At 39.5% G+C, this 16,577-nt stretch overlaps 1 long non-coding RNA gene across 1 annotated transcript in view; it reads left to right on the forward strand.

Moving 5' to 3' along the window:
* The first annotated feature begins 7,378 nt into the window (after nt 1–7,378).
* Nucleotides 7,379–16,577, forward strand: part of LOC123332847 — a 43,003-nt gene continuing 33,804 nt past the window's right edge. The window contains exon 1 of the long non-coding RNA XR_006549947.2: nt 7,379–7,567. This is a non-coding gene — a long non-coding RNA (uncharacterized LOC123332847). The remainder of the gene's footprint in view (nt 7,568–16,577) is intronic.

Genomic DNA, 16,577 nt, shown 5'->3' on the forward strand with positions numbered 1-16,577 from the left:
TTAGTCCCTCTTGGTACACATTACATAGGGAGCAGTCTTGAAGAATGATAGTGAAATTGAACTTAGTTTCATGTTTTGATTGTCTGTATTATTATTACTTCCTCCCTTGAAAGACTTAAAAAAACAAAATTTGGGGGGCGTAGAATGAAAGCAAATATTAGTCTGCTGTGCAGACATACAAGTGTGAAAAGAACACAAATGGTTCAAAGAAACCAAAGACAACTCTGCCCAGGGCGAGGTTTGTCCTCTTGTCAGAAGCCTATAGACTAGGTTTGCTACATTAAAATCAAATAATACAAATTTCAGTCCAGGAGATATTGAAAGTAGAATTATATGTCTCTGTTCCACACATAAAACATCAGCAAATAATTCAGTGGTTGCAGAACAGTTGTTTCTTTGGGTCAGGATTTTGCCAGCATGTTTTGTAGCTTTGCAATTCTCTTGAGCAAAGTGATAAAGGTGATGAATGTCTATTTTGAATTAACTCCCGTTACAGTGAAGTGCCAGTTGATCCAAGGTCTTTCAGTCATGACAATTCAAATGTATCTCATTCTTTTTATAAAAATCTGAGCAATACCTTCTTGAAAAGCAAAAACAGACAAGAAGTACACCTCCCTGGAGATAAAGGATGGATGAGAATCATTGAATGGATTTGTGAAATGTCCCTGTCAGATTGCTCTGGGTGCTCTGCTATTGCTCAATTGCATAGTTGCTCCCCAGCCTTCCTCTGTGTTCTCAACACCGATTCTGTCCAAAGCTGAGTCTTTGGAACTCACCCAAAAAGAAAAGGCATGGCTTTTTATGTCTTCCTAAATCTATTTATGAAATAGCTGTGACCATTCTAAGTAGAATGTGAATATTACACTTTTGTGATAATACACTGAATTGGAAAATGATTCAAATGATGCCTGAAAGATCATCTTTACTGTAAGGAAATTCTGGCCATAGGAGGTGGCATAACCTGCCAGTTAGTCAGTAGAAGACCCTGAATTGCAACTTTGCATAATATATGATATAGAATAGCTACTCAATCAGTTTTAGCTGAATTTAATTGAATTGGAATATACTCTAGCTCATAATGCAACAAAGATGACATCACTTTACAGATGCTGAAGATAGCTCACAGTCGTCTCTGGTTGAGAAGGAGAGCTAACATTTCTTTAATTTATACTATGTGCCAAGCTTTATGCTAAGTGCTTTACATACATATTATTTTTACTGTTCAAACAGGTATATCTTTTGTCCTTTTTGCTTCACACAAAGAAGCCAAGGATCAGGGAGATTAAGTAACCCAGCCAAAATTATCAAGTTACTAAATAAAAGAATAAGAAGTCCAACTTGGGACAATCTAACTCCACACCTTGTTTTTTTTTAAACCATTGTGCTATAACCAAGTATTTTTATTGGCCAAGAAAAAGAATTGAAGTGTCCATGAAAGGGCTCCAAGTGATGCCTGTCATGAAATACAGACTGTTGATACTAAGGGAGTTGAACTGAAAAATGCAGACAATAGTCTAATTTGACTTCTAATTCTGGTAACTTGGCAAACTAAACTATTCAGAAACTCTCATGTAACAACTACTTGGAGAGCTGGATGAATTATTTTCAAAGTTATATCCTTGAGGCACTTAGCAGGAAATCATATATACACATGTATGCTCATGCACACACATATCACACACACATACACACACATAAGAAACATACAGCTACAAGCAAAGATGAAGGATTTGTATTAGGAAAAGGAACCTTGTTGAAATTTAATTCTCATTCAAAATTACAAAACATATTTGAAAAACTCCACTTGTGTCAGTCATCAAGCACAATAAATAGCAGTTTAATGGCTCCCCAAACTTGGGATAATTGAACAATATTTTTTAAACACACACACACACACACACGTTGTTGTTGTTGTTTAGTTGCTGAGTTGTGTCCAACTCTTTGTGATCCCATGGACTGTAGCCTGCCCAGCTCCTCTGTCCATAGGGTTTCCTAGCCAAGAATACTGGAGTAGGTTGCCATTTCCTTCTCCAGGGTATCTTCCCAACTCAGGGATCGAACATGAGTCTCCTGTATTGTCAGGTGGATTCTTTACCACTGAGCCACCTGGGAAGCCCCATATACATACATATATACACATAAATACATACATACATACATATATATATATATACACACACACATATACATACATATGTGTATAAGACACATATCTGAAATAATGTCAGAAATAGAACCCATTGGAAAATAACATGACACTGAAAAAAATAATAGGCAGATGTCAAGAAAAGAAAAATCAAACTTGAATTTATAAAAATTAAAAATATAGCAATTTAAATTAAAACCTCAATCTATAAGCTAATTAGCAGATCAGACCTGGTGGCAGAGAGAACCGGTATGAATAAAGAGAAATCTGAGCAATTTTCCAGACAGTAGCTCAGAGATCTGAAGAAATGAAACAAATAAAAGGAGAGTCTAAGCGCCATTGAGGACATGGTGAGAAGATTAAACATTATCTAATAGGAGTTCAGAAGGAGAGAAAATAAAATGGTTGTTGGCAGTGTTCAATATAATACAGTATTCAATGATCAATGCCATTTGTAGAACAAGCAAAAGACACATCTTTTCAGGTGGGATGCATGCAAGTCTCAGAGAGTTTATTTGGCCAAAGTTTTGACAGACTCTGTCTTCTATGCCAATATTCAAATCAATTGTAGAGTTATCTTTTGTAAGGCAATAAATAAAAAACGCAGAAATCCAAGAAAAAGTCATTAATAAAATGTTTTTTCAACAAGTCCATTTACCTCTACTCAAAATAACTAATCATCAGCTATTATTCTCATTGTTTCTAAATATTACTTCTATAGTTTCATAACCTTCTGTGGTTGACATCTGTATCTTTAAATTGTTTCCTACTTTCACCCATGCAGAACTGCCATCATAGCAGTGACAGATCAAAAGAAGTTTGTCTTCGGTAAAGCTTTGTGGACATAATCCAGCTAGTGCTTTTCCCAGAAAGACCACACATTTCCGAGAAAAACTAACAAAATTCATAAACATGTACAAGCTTTCTAACCCCTCAAGGAGCAGGTATAGATGGAAGGGAGGAAAACTCAAACCAAGAGAAAACAGGTAAAGAAACCTAAGAAAAAACATCATTCAAAGAAAATACAAAGTAATATGGAAGAAATAAATTCAAGTATACCATTAATCACAATAAATGCCAATGGGCTAAACTCACCAATTCAAAGATGGAGTCTCAGCTTGCTTTTTAAACAAGTACTGCTTTATTCTATTTAGAGAAGACTTCTAAAAATGTAAGATGACAAAAAGAAAAAACAAAAGGATGGAAAACATAAACCAGCCAAATACTAAGCAAATGTTATTATAGTGAGTAATGCTTAATCCTTTCAGTTGAACATGGCCTAAGGGCAAAGAGCATGTGGGCAGCAGCTAGCATACACTAAGCATCAGAATTATCACATCAGTTTTTCTGGGATGTGACTATTTCGTAATTCATGTACAATACGAGGAAGAAAAATAACCATTTTATTATTTTTTCAACTTATTTTTGAGTTGGAGCCTTATGTCATTTTTCAGTTTTCAAAATTTCTGTTTTCAAGTATACATATGTATATTATATGCTGTAAATTTCCTACGTATTGCTACATTCCATGAATATTAATATGCAGTGTTTTTATTGTTACTTCTAAAATTTCAAATTTCCATTATGATTTCTTCTTTTGAGAAATGAGAATTTCAATCTCCAAATATGTGAGTGTGGCTTTCTTTTCACTTTAAATCATGTTTTATGTTTAGGTATAAAGAACAGATAATGACAACAGGGAAAAGTCCTTACTTGTGAAAATAATAATTCTTGAGCAAAGTCTATTGGACTAGCTGAATCTTTTCTTAGAGTTACTATATAAATATTTAAAAGGACATGAAAAGATGTGCAGCTAAGCAACCTAGCTGTCATTTTTATATACTTCAAAATGATTTAACCAGATGTCTATTTATAATGTCTCACTAATTGCAGTGACATTATTGATGCCCTGCCCATGTCCCCTCAAAACACAAAAATTCTAGTATGGGCCCATAACTACAAGCAGTTAAGTGCTTTCGCTTGATCCATAGGTGAGAGGAAAGCTGGAAGTGCTAGGGATTTAAAGCCCTTGGGAGCAGCCCTTAATCACTGATGAATGAGAACCATAGTCTTCTTGCTCCCTGGGTGAAATAGCTTCTGAGTGGAAACCATGTTCTCTAGTATCTCTCAGAGTGCCCCAGTGGGACCAAGCTGCAGTAGCCCACCTGCTTTATAACACTTGAATTTCTTGACTTTCAATCTTTTCTTATCTCATTTCCCCACCCCTTGTTGCTGCTGCTGCTGCTGCTGCTGCTGCTAAGTCGCTTCAGTTGTGTCCAACTCTCTGCGACCCCATCGACGGTAGCTCACCAGGCTCCCCCGTCCCTGGGAGTCTCCAGGCAAGAACACTGGAGTGGGTTGCCATTTCCTCCTCCACCCCTACCCCTTACTGGTGCTCCTAAGAAGCCAACCCAAAACACCAATTGACAGCTTTAAAGAATCCAGTGTTTCTGGAAGGAACAGACTTTGAGGATAGAAGCTTTGATGCATTGGGTTACCATCAGTGTCATTATTTGCTTTTATCACAGATTAGAGGAACTTTTGGAGAAGGCAATGGCACCCCACTCCAGTATTCTTGCCTGGAGAATCCAATGGATGGAGGAGTGTGGTGGGCTACAGTCCATGGGGTCGCTAAGAGTCGGACATGACTGAGCAACTTCACTTTCACTTTTCACTTTCATGCATTGGAGAAGGCAATGGCAACCCACTCCAGTGTTCTTGCCTGGAGAATCCCAGGGACGGGGGAGCCTGGTGGACTGGCATCTATGGGGGTCACAGAGACTCAGACACGACTGAAGCGACTTAGCAGCAGCAGCAGCAGCAGAGGAACTTTTTAATATTTATGAAATAAAGAACTATAAGCAAATCAAGAAATGCATTTTATCCCAGCAGAGAGCTTATGATCCCTCATTCTACTTTTGGAAAACTTGAAACTCTTTTTAAAAATATATTTCTATTGTTTATAAGGACCCAGTATAAGGAATTCTGTTAGACAGCCAGGACAGAGTAAGACAAGGACTTTTTATCCTAGAAATCATGGGGGACCAAAGAGTTAGTGGTTAGAATTCAGAGAATTCAACTTGGCCATAGACAGACAGATCTAGATAGACACAGATATAGATCAATATCTAAAGACATATATATATATATATATATATTTTAATTTCAGTAACCTTTAACTGAAATTTAATACATCCTTCAATTGAGAATGTAAGTAACAAACCACACAGTAGAATTGGCAATACCTGTCATTTTATGACCTGTAAAAATTATTTTTTGTGTCACATTATAATAATTGTTGTAGACATCTTGAAATATTTACACTCATCACAACTTCAAAATTATGATAGTTATTACACCACTTAATGGAGAAGGAAATGGCAACCCACTCCAGTATTCTGGCCTGGAGAATCCCATGGACAGAGGAGCCTGGCAGGCTACAGTCTGTGGGGTCACAAGAGTCGGACACGACTGAGTGACTAAGCACAGCACAGCAGATGACACCACCCTTATGGCAGAAAGTGAAGAGGAACTCAAAAGCTTCTTGATGAAAGTGAAAGTGGAGAGTGAAAAAGTTGGCTTAAAGCTCAACATTCAGAAAACGAAGATCATGGCATCCGGTCCCATCACTTCATGGGAAATAGATGGGGAAGCAGTGGAAACAGTGTCAGACTTTATTTTTCTGGGCTCCAAAATCACTACAGATGGTGACTGCAGCCATGAAATTAAAAGACGCTTACTCCTTGGAAGGAAAGTTATGACCAACCTAGATAGCATATTCAAAAGCAGAGACATTACTTTGCCAACAAAGATCCGTCTAGTCAAGGCTATGGTTTTTCCTGTGGTCATGTATGGATGTGAGAGTTGGACTGTGAGGAAGGCCGAGTGCTGAAGAATTGATGCTTTTGAACTGTGGTGTTGGAGAAGACTCTTGAGAGTCCCTTGGACTGCAATGAGATCCAATCAGTCCATTCTGAAGGAGATCAGCGCTGGGATTTCTTTGGAAGGAATGATGCTAAAGCTGAAACTCCAGTACTTTGGCCACCTCATGAGAAGAGTTGACTCATTGGAAAAGACTCTGCTGCTGGGAGGGATTGGGCGCAGGAGGAGAAGGGGACGACAGAGGATGAGATGGCTGGATGGCATCACTGACTCGATGGACGTGAGTCTGAGTGAACTCCGGGAGTTGGTGATGGACAGGGAGGCCTGGCCTGCTGCGATTCATGGGGTCGCAAAGAGTCGGACACGACTGAGCGACTGATGTGATCTGATCTAATATACAAATACATATAACAACTATATCTTTTAAAATATAACTATTGAAAAATATATCACATCTTTTGGAATCCTGTTGTATTTTATTTTATTTTATTTTATTTGAGAAGGGATCCATAGGTTTAATCAGATTGCTAGGGATTCAAGGCATAGATAAGATTAAGAACACCTGATGGGCACTATTGGGCTTTCCAGGTGGTGCTAGTGGTAAAGAATCTGCCTGCCAATGCAGGAGATGCCAGAGAGGTAGGTTCAATCCTTGAGTGGGGAAGATTACGTGGAGGAGGAAATGGCAGACCACTCCAGTGTTCTTGCCTGGAGAATTCCATGGATAGAGGAGCCAGGTAGGCTTCAGCCAATGGGGTCACAAAGAGCTGGACACGACTGAGCACACAGCACACAACAGGCACTATTACCCATTTCATATATTGGGAGACTGAGACAAAGACAGCTAAGCAATTTGCTCAAGATCAGAGTTGATAAGGCACAATTCTAGGATAGGAACCCAGGTGATTTGGCTCCAGAGTTCACGCTTCTAACCAAGTCCCTGTAGCTGCCTCTCTCAGAGCCTATGAGAGCTCCTCCGCTAGACTACAGGCATGCCCCCATCCCCACCACTGTCATCTCAGCCACGCATGCGCGTTTCACCTAGCCTCTGCTGCTGCTTCTGCTGCTGCTAACTCACGTCAGTCGTGTCCGACTCTGTGCGACCCCATAGACGGCAGCCCACCAGGCTCCCCCGTCCCTGGGATTCTCCAGGCAAGAACACTGGAGTGGGTTGCCATTGCCTTCTCCAATGCATGAAAGTGAAAAAATAAGTGAAGTCGCTCAGTCGTGTCCGACTCCCAGCGACCCCATGGACTGCAGCCCACCAGGCCCCTCCGTCCATGGGATTTGCCAGGCAAGAGTACTGAAGTAGGTTGCCATTGCCTTCTCCGACCTAGCCGCTAGGTGCGCTCAATTAAACCCTCAATTGGCTTTTTTTTTCTACAGTCCTGCTGGTTCTAATCTTGGTCTACCTCTTCCAGGCTCTCTCCTGTGTTTTCCAGCCACACTGCTCTTTGAATTCTCTCTTCTTGCTAGAGTGCTTTTCCACCCTTCACTTCTTTTTCATCCTGTGACTTAGGCCTTCGTGTCTCTATCAAAGTAAGTTCTCTTCTTTGTTTACTTTGTATGTTAATCCTTTTTCAGTTCTGGATATTGCAAATATGTTCCCCAATTTGGGACTTATATTTTGGCTTCCTTAATAGAATCATTCAGTGAGGAATGTTCTTAATTTTAATCAGTCAAGTTGCGCAGTCTTTTCCTAGATAGTTTGTGCTTTTTGTTTCTGAAGCAGTCAGATTCTGTACCTCCCAGGTCATTGGGATATACTTTTGTATTTCTTTCTAAAAGCTTTAAAGTTTTGCCATTCATATTTAAGCTTTTGAACATTTACAATTGACTTAGTTGAGTATTTAGTTGTTTTTTTTTTCCATATGGAGCTGAAACAATTTTTTACAATCCTTTTGTTGTAGGATATTTTAATTACAGAATACTGTATTTCCTAATGATAGAATTTGGAGTACTTAACAAAAAGAGAAGATCCTGATGGTCTCTGTTGTAGAAGTTGCTAGGATTTGTGGTGTGAAGGAATGAAGAAAGCATTTTTCTAGTTTATGCAAAGTATTTTCTAAAGAAAATTAAAACTGGCCAATTTTGCTTAAGTATTCAAATTTTAAATTCCTTAAGAAGGAAGAAATGGGATTATAGAATTGTCAGTCATCTCTATGTGTTTCCAATGCTATTTCTTGAGGTAGTCCTACCTAGCACTAGGTCCAGCAACTTGGCCCTTAACATTCAGCAAGTGAAACTTCTAGAAAACATGAGATCAGGGGGAATGCTTATGCATACCTGTATGCATACTTAGGTGTCTTTGTGTGTTTGTGTTGGTATTTGCATGTTTGCATATGTATGAAGTAAGGGGAAAAGCACAGCAGTGGTAGTGTGGCATTTCATCCTGAATAATGTGCCCTCCCCCAAATGCAATGAAAGGTGACAGAGAGAGGAAGAGTCCTGGTAACAACATGGGCTGCAGTTGTTGCTTTTATAAACTCATTAGTTTAGCCAGTCACCTCTCTTACTCTTATCAGGTGTAGGAAAAAGAAGGGAAGCAGGAAGGAAGTGGGAAAATGGCAGAAACTTCTGCGGTGAGATTTGCATATACAGCCTTAAAAATTTGTGAGTAATTCTTGGCACACAGCAAGACATGTCAGGGCCTGGACTGTGGACTTGGAATCCCTAAAGATGAATGAAAGGTCACAGCTGAACATCTGGAAAGATAACTGGTTCCTAAGAGTACATGATTATGACTGTAACTTCCCTACGGAAAGAGCAACAGCTTAAATTTTTTTTTCCCCTTAATTGGGCTTTCATCTGAAGATGGCACAGCAAGACTTTATGTTTCAAAGGAAACACAGAGGGAAAAAAATCCTTTTCCAGACTTTTATAGAAGGACATTATATAAAATGAAACTGGATAATTGCCACTGATTCTCTTACTAGGGCACCCTAAGTACTGTGACTAGGTCTAATTCTCAATATATTTTTAGGACATAGTTAAGAGCTCAGATCCTGGAGCGAAATACCTAATCCTCCAGCCACAATTTATCACTTGTTTTTTCTTAAGTGACTGTATTTTTATGCCTAAATTCCTTTATCTGTACAAACGAGGAGAGAAAGTAAAAAAATAGTATCTGCCTCATGGATTTCTTCTAAGGGTTAAATGAATAAATATGTATTAAATGCTTGGTCAGAGCCTGCTTGATAATATTATAGAATTGATAGACCCCACTATCCCAAATTTCCTGTAGCATCTCTGTGTAACCACAGTGTGCTTGCCAACACAGCAAACTGAGTTAATAAGAAATAAAATGCTCACTGGTTTGATTTTCTCATTGCTACCTTACCTCCAGGGAAGAAACTTGACATTTTGTTTCTCTAAAATGCCCCAGGATCTAGAGTTCGGTAGTTTGTGTTATTGTTCCCAATTCTTCCATGTTTCTCCCTGTGAGTAGTTTACTTCCCTGCCCATCAGCTTGGCCATGTGATGTGTTTTGGATGATATATTTTGAGCAGAGTTGATATATGCCACTCCCAAACAGAAACCTAAGGAGCATTTCATAATATGGTCTTGCTTTCTTCCCATGAGGGCAGTTAAGGGCAGCTCCAACAACCTGAATCCACTAATGAAGAAGTTATGAATTAGAGTCATCTCCAGTTTGCAGCTGACATGAATATGGGCAGAAATAAACCTTTGTGTAAGGTTTAAATAAACCTTTATGAAAGTCTCTTAAGCGTTTATTTCTGCAGTATAACTTACATAAACGGATACAAGGGAGACAGAGAAGTGTTTTAGTTTGGGTAGAAGAGGCAAAAACTGTCAATCTGAGGGAGGGAGAAGTTGTCCAACACCAGAAAAGAGTATGTTTCCGGAGACCCACGCCTACTTTCCCTACCATGCTACTTTTCTGCCTAGAATAGAGGACTAATCTGAGAAAAACAAACAGCTTAATGCATTTAAGTGAGAAGAAATGTTAGTTATATGAGCTTCTAGCCTCCTCAAAAATGCTCTTGAATACACATCTTAAAGGGTTCAACCATGTTGACTTTTCTACATGAGCAATCATAAGGACCAGCATAAATTTAGGGGATTCCCTGGTGACTCAGATGGTAAAGGATCTGCCTCCAATGCAGGAGATCCAGGTTTGATCCCTGGGTTGGGAAGATCCTCTGGAGAAGGGAATGACTACCTACTCCAGTATTCTTGCCTGGATAATTCCATGGACAGAGGAGCCTGGTGGTCCATGGGGCCACAAAAAGTTGGACACTGAGCCACCTGAGAAACCCTCTTTTACTATTAAATAATCCCAAATTCTTTTATTCTGTATAAAGCATTAAACTATTTGCTGTGTAGATAAAGTTATTCCTGGTAAGACAGAATGTTAATAGCAGAGTGCCAATGCAGAATAAGCCCATTGGCAAAAGCCAGTTCCCATCAGCACAGAAACACACTACAATTTTTTCCAGCCTTTACTTCTCTGATCTTATTTTAAACTATGTTTGTGACCTTGTTTTGGCTAAAAGCCATAGTACCATTTCTCTAACTTTCCTTTCATTCAAATCTCCTTTAAAATTTTGTCTATTGTTATTTCCCATTCTTGTTTCTTTCTTAATTCCACTCCCATCTGGCTTTTACCTCTCACCTGACTCCACTCAAACTGTTCTTACCAAAAGTCACTGATGGTCTCCACATCCTTTAATGTCCTAAGGCAGGGGTCCTCAAACTCTGAATCATCCTAAAACCACGACCTCCCTGATTTGTGGGAAAAGTATCTTCTACAAAACCGGTCACTGGTGCCAAAAAGGTTGGGGACTGCTGTCTAAGGGACTCTCAGTCTTCATCTAATTTGATCATTAGATACATTTGGTATCTGATCACTCCTCCTGGAAACTCTGTTACTTGACTCTTTGATAGAACATTTCCTTGGTTTTCTTTGTGTGGGTTCCTCCTCTTCATCTCTTGCTATCGGAATTCTCCAAGCTTTAATCCTTAGATCTCTTCTCTCTCCTTTTGGTGATCTTATCTATAATAATTTCATATAACTTCTTTATGTTGATGTCCAAATATGTATATTCAACCTGGATTCTCCCCTGCCTCTAGACTCATATATTTAGTCACCTTCTGAAAGTGAAAGTTGCTCAGTCGTGTCTGACTCTTTGTGACCCCATGGACTATACAGTCCATGGAATTCTCCAGGCCAGAATACTGGAGTGGGTACCCTTTCCCTTCTCCAGGGGATCTTCCCAACCCAGGGATCGAACCCAGGTCTCCTGCATCGCAGGCAGATTCTTTACCAGATGAGCCACACGGGAAGCCCTCAGGATCTTCAATTAGAAGTCTTATACCATCTCACATTTATCCAAAATCAAAATTGGGGTCCTTATCCTAAAATTGCCCACATCTGTATTCATTCTCATCTCAGAAAATGGAAATGCCCACTTTCCATTCACTCAGACCAAATATCTTAAGGTTACTTCTGACTCCCCTCTATCTCACCCTGTATCCAAATCATCGGAAATTCTGGCGGCTACCTTTAAAATAGATTCAAGAATACAACCACTTTCCATCACCAGGGTGAGCCAGTCTGCTATCATCTTTGGCTTAGTGTGTTATGGTAGCCTAACTTGTCTCCCTGCTTTCACATTTGCTCCTTGCTATGGTTGCTTTCAACAAGACAGCCAGAGTAGTCGTGCTAAACCTGGCACAGATGACTTTGAAATTTCACAGTGGCTCCTTATTTCTTTCAGGATTTAATCCATGGTCCTTACAATGTACAGTAAGTCCCCTTGTACTCTCTCACCTCTCTGACTACATTTCCTTACCTATTTGCTGTTTTTTAAACACATTAGGCACATTCTTGTTCAGGGCCTTTGCACAGACTGTTCCTGATGTTCGGAATGCCTTCCCACCCAATATCTGCCTGGCTTACTCCACATGTACCTCAAGTAATTGCTTAGATGAGTTCTTGCTGATGTCCAATTGTTGTTTAGTCTCTCAGTCATGTCTGATTCTTTGTGATCCGCCAGGCTTCTCTGTCCATGAGATTTCCCAGGCAAGAATACTGGAGTGGGTTGCTGTTTGCTTCTCCAGGGGATCTTCCCAACCCAGGGTTCAAACCCAGGTCTCTTGCATTGGTAGGTGGATTCTGTACCACTGAACCACCTGGGAGGCCCATGTCCACGGATCCTCATAAATATAGAAACCTCCATCTAAAACTGTAGCTCTTTCTGGCACTCCTGGTTTCCCTTATCCTTTCGCTTTTTATTTAGCCAGAGTACTTAGCCGGTTCTGACATACCATTCTTTGTCTTATTTATTATGTTTGTTTTTTGTTGTTTGTGTTCCTTTCTGAGAATGTGAGTGCAGGAAATTTTGTTGATTTTGTTTATCGAACACCAAGAGTAGTACCTGGTACATATCAGATGCTCAATAAATATTTATTGAGTGAATAAATAGATAAAAGAATGAAGTGCAGTACAAAGTGCTAGTGGTCACAGGCCAGAGCGAAAGCTCCATTCCGGTTTCACTGAGCTGTACTGAAGTGAGGTGGGTCCCTGTGGTTGTGTCAAGCATTGCATGATTCTGAAAGGGAGAACCTCCTTAAATTTTGCACCCTACCAACTTCCCTACTCATCTCACATAGCACTGGCCCTGGCCAACCCTGACAACACCTGTTTCTTTTTTTCAATTAATTCATTTATTTTGGCTGCACTGGTTCTTCACTGCTGCATGTGGCCTTTCTGTAGTTGTGGCAAGTGGAGGCTACTCTCTAGCTGCAGTGCTCAGGCTTCTCATTGCAGAGGCTTCTCTTGTTGCGGATCATGGGCTCTGGAGTGCAGGCTCAGTACTCGCTGCTCACAGGCTTAGTTGTTCCACAGCATGTGGAATCTTCCCAGACCAGTGATCAAACCCATGTCCCCTGCATTGGCAGGCAAACTCCCAGCCACTGGACCACCAGGGAAGCCCAACATCTGTCTCCTAACTAAATATTTCTGAATAAAGAAGATGATAAGGCAACAACAAAGTATATCTGAGTGAAATTTTAAATTTTGTCCCCTATAAATCCAGGCACATTTTTTTCCTTTTTTTCATTGAGTGCCTTACTGATCACAACAGAAAAAAGGCGGGGGAGGAACCGTTTTCTTCTCAGGAATGCAGGTATCTTCAGGAAGAGAACTGTGATTACCATATATTTTAAAGGTTATTTGAGTCCACTACAAAAAAAGTTGTGAAATTAATCTTTGAAAAAACATTGTAATATAATCATTTACTGCTACCAGTTAGACTTAATATTTAACTCTAATTCAGTTCAGTTATTAGCATTTTCCTTCTCAAATATGCAAACATGGTTTAGTTATCTGGGACATTCTTCCTAGGCTTTAAGAGTTCATATTCAGAAGACTTGTTGAGAGGCAGGAAGCTGCTGGAATGTCATTCACACATTCAGAAACCCTATGCTCCAGCTCTAACTGGCATCAACTCTTTTGTATTCAGATCATAATATTGCTGTTTGTTTAGATTTTGATATTGAATTCACAAAAAAGCCCCCCAAAAGGATTCATTTTATAACCTAGTATCTCAAATGTATCCAAAATGCTACTCCTTACTTCTTGGTATAAAGATTTCCAAGGAGGAAAGGAACCATCCTAGATTTTTATTCATTCTTTTGCTTGTTTCCTGCTGTAGTAGCAATTGCAGAGATTTAGAACCTCAAAGAGAGGGCTTGCTCCTTAACCAAATTAGAAGTTGTTCTGACTGCTTTAATGTCGGGTTTTATAATTTTGCTTTTCTTTAAGTCACAGACTGAAATTGACATTTAAAGTGCCACAGCATTATAATTAACATTAATTGTAATGGCTATAGCCCAGGAGGCAGGAGGCGGTGTGGGGGGAAGCACAGTGGTCCCTCTTCAGGACACTCTTGTTAAAAGTAACCTGTTATACTCCTTCCTCGGAGAAGGCAATGGCACCCCACTCCAGTACTCTTGCCTGGCAAATCCCATGGACGGAGGAGCCTGGTGGGCTGTAGTCCATAGGGTCGCTAAGAGTTGGACACGACTGAGCGACTTCACTTTTACTTTTCACTTTCACTTTTCACTTTCATGCATTGGAAAAGGCAATGGCAACCCACTCCAGTGTTTTTGCCTGGAGAATCCCAGGGACGGGGGAGCCTGGTGGGCTGCTTGTCTCTGGGGTTGCACAGAGTCGGACACGACTGAAGCGACTTAGCAGCATACTCCTTCCTCCCTTGTGGCTACAGTTCAGTTTAATTCAACACTGAGCAGAAGGGGACACCTCTAATGTGAAAAGCTGTGAGTTCCTTTTTCGAACCGCAGTCCCTCGTTAATATGTAACCTAATCAGCTAAAAAATAAATCTTCCATGCTTTCTCTTGGCACTGCCTTTAACCACGCATGGAATATTTCTGTCCTTTGCAAGTGACACACCAGAGATGCAGGCTCTGAAAAGGACCGTGGGCAGTTGTTTTTGAAGTGTCTTTTTGGAGCAGGCCACAAAGAAAAATCCGGCAGGAGCATATGTTTGTAGATGCTTTTTATATCTCAAATGGAAAAAAAAAAGGACAAAGGCACTGTAGGGATTGCAATTTACATTTGGATTACTTATTTATATGTTAAACACAGACTCCCTGGGAGGTGTGTTGCTTTTAATGCAGGCCAAGATAGCCAACCATAACCTGGTATTCCTTCCTTCTGTGCAGGCTTGGCCACTCATTCAACCAACTATCAAGCAAGGGGTTTGCCTCCTACCTAACTGAGTATTCCCAGGCTCCCCCAGACTTCTTCACTTTCTTGAGTGCTAATCTTATGTATTTTCCTAAGATACAGGGTAAAATTTGCTTGGATATAAATTGCTCTGCCTCTTGCTAACGTCATAACTTCAGACACATAGTGTCATGACTCTAAATCTCAGTTTTGTCATCAGTAAAACAGAGGTAATGATAGCTCTTATCTCATATGGTTTGTCTTGGGACCAAATCTGTGTAAGGCATCTGACTCAGTGCTTGGTATAGAGTACTTGTTACAAATACTACCCATTATTATTATTATTATATTTCTTATTGGCACCATAAAATAGATACCTCTCAGGTAATTTTCATGAAGAAAAATATAAAATTCGAGTACATCCTAAAGACTTCCCGGGTTCTTCCCAGTTTGAGTTCACCTGAAAGTAGACACTGAAGCCAAGATGTAGGTGGTACATGATCATAATGATGATTTTTATTCTTCAGTGTGTTAATGTGGCGTATCACATTGATTTCTTTGTGGATGTTGAACCATTCCTGCGGCACTAGAATAAATTCCACTTGATCACAGTGTATGATCCTTTAAATGTATTGTTGAATTTGATTTGCTAATATTATGTTGAGGATGTTTATGTCTATGTTCATCAGTGAAACTAGACTGTAATATTCTTTTTTAAGGTGTCCTTGTTTGGCTTTGGTATCAGAATGAGCCTGGCCTTGTAGAATGAGCTTGGAAGCATTCCTTCTTTAATTTTTTGAAATAGTTTGAGAAGAATAGGTGATAATTCTTCTATAAAAGTTTGGTAGAATGCACTTGTGAAGCCTTTAGTCTGGAATTTTGTTTATTGAGAGTTTTTTGATGGCTGATTCAATTGATCTGTTCATATTTTCTATTTCTTCCTGATTCAGTCTTGGGAGATTGTATGCGTTTAGAAATTTATGGATTTCTGCTAGGTTGTCCAATTTATTTGTGTTTAATTATTTGTAGTAATCTGTTATGATCCTTTGGTTTTTTTTTTTTTTTTTTTTTTTGTGATGTCAGTTATAACATCTCTTTCATTTTTGGTTTTATTGTTTTAGGCCCTCTCTCTTTTTTTTTTTCTGATGGCCCTAGCAAAAAGTTCATTACTTTCATGTGTCTTTTCAAAGAGCTAGTTCTTAGTTTTATTGATCTTTCATATTGTTTTCTTAGTCTCTGTCCCATTTATTTCTGCTCTGATCTTTGTAATGTCTTTCCTTCTACCAGTCTAGGGTTTTGTGTGCTCTTCTTTCACTAGTTCTGTTAGGTGTCTGTTTGGTTTATTGTTGTTTAGTTGCTAAGTTCTGTCTGACTCTTTTTGCCACCCCATGGACTGCAGCCTGCCAGGCTCTTCTGGGATTTTCCAGGCAAGAATACTGGAGTGGGTTGCCATTTCCTTCTCCAGGGAATCTTCCTGGCCCATGGATCAAACCTGCATCTCCTGCATTAGCAGCCAGATTCTTTACCACTGAGCCACCAAGGAAGTTCTATATTTGGTTATTTATTTGCAGTTTTTCTTATTTCCTGAGGTAGACTTGTACTGCTATAAGATTCCCTCTTATAATAGTGTTTGCTGTGTCCCATAGATTTTTGATTGTTGTGTTTTCAATTGCATTTGTCTTCCAAGTATTCTTTGATTATTTCTTTGCTTACTTCAGTGACTCATTGGTTGTTTAGTAGCATACTGTCTAGACTCCACGTTTGTGTTTTTTTTTTTTTTCAGTTGTTTTTTCTTGTAGTTGATTTGTAGTCTCATAGTATTGTGGTCAGAAAAG

Source organism: Bubalus bubalis, chromosome 3 (assembly GCF_019923935.1).
Source record: "Bubalus bubalis isolate 160015118507 breed Murrah chromosome 3, NDDB_SH_1, whole genome shotgun sequence".
Taxonomy (NCBI): domain Eukaryota; kingdom Metazoa; phylum Chordata; class Mammalia; order Artiodactyla; family Bovidae; genus Bubalus; species Bubalus bubalis.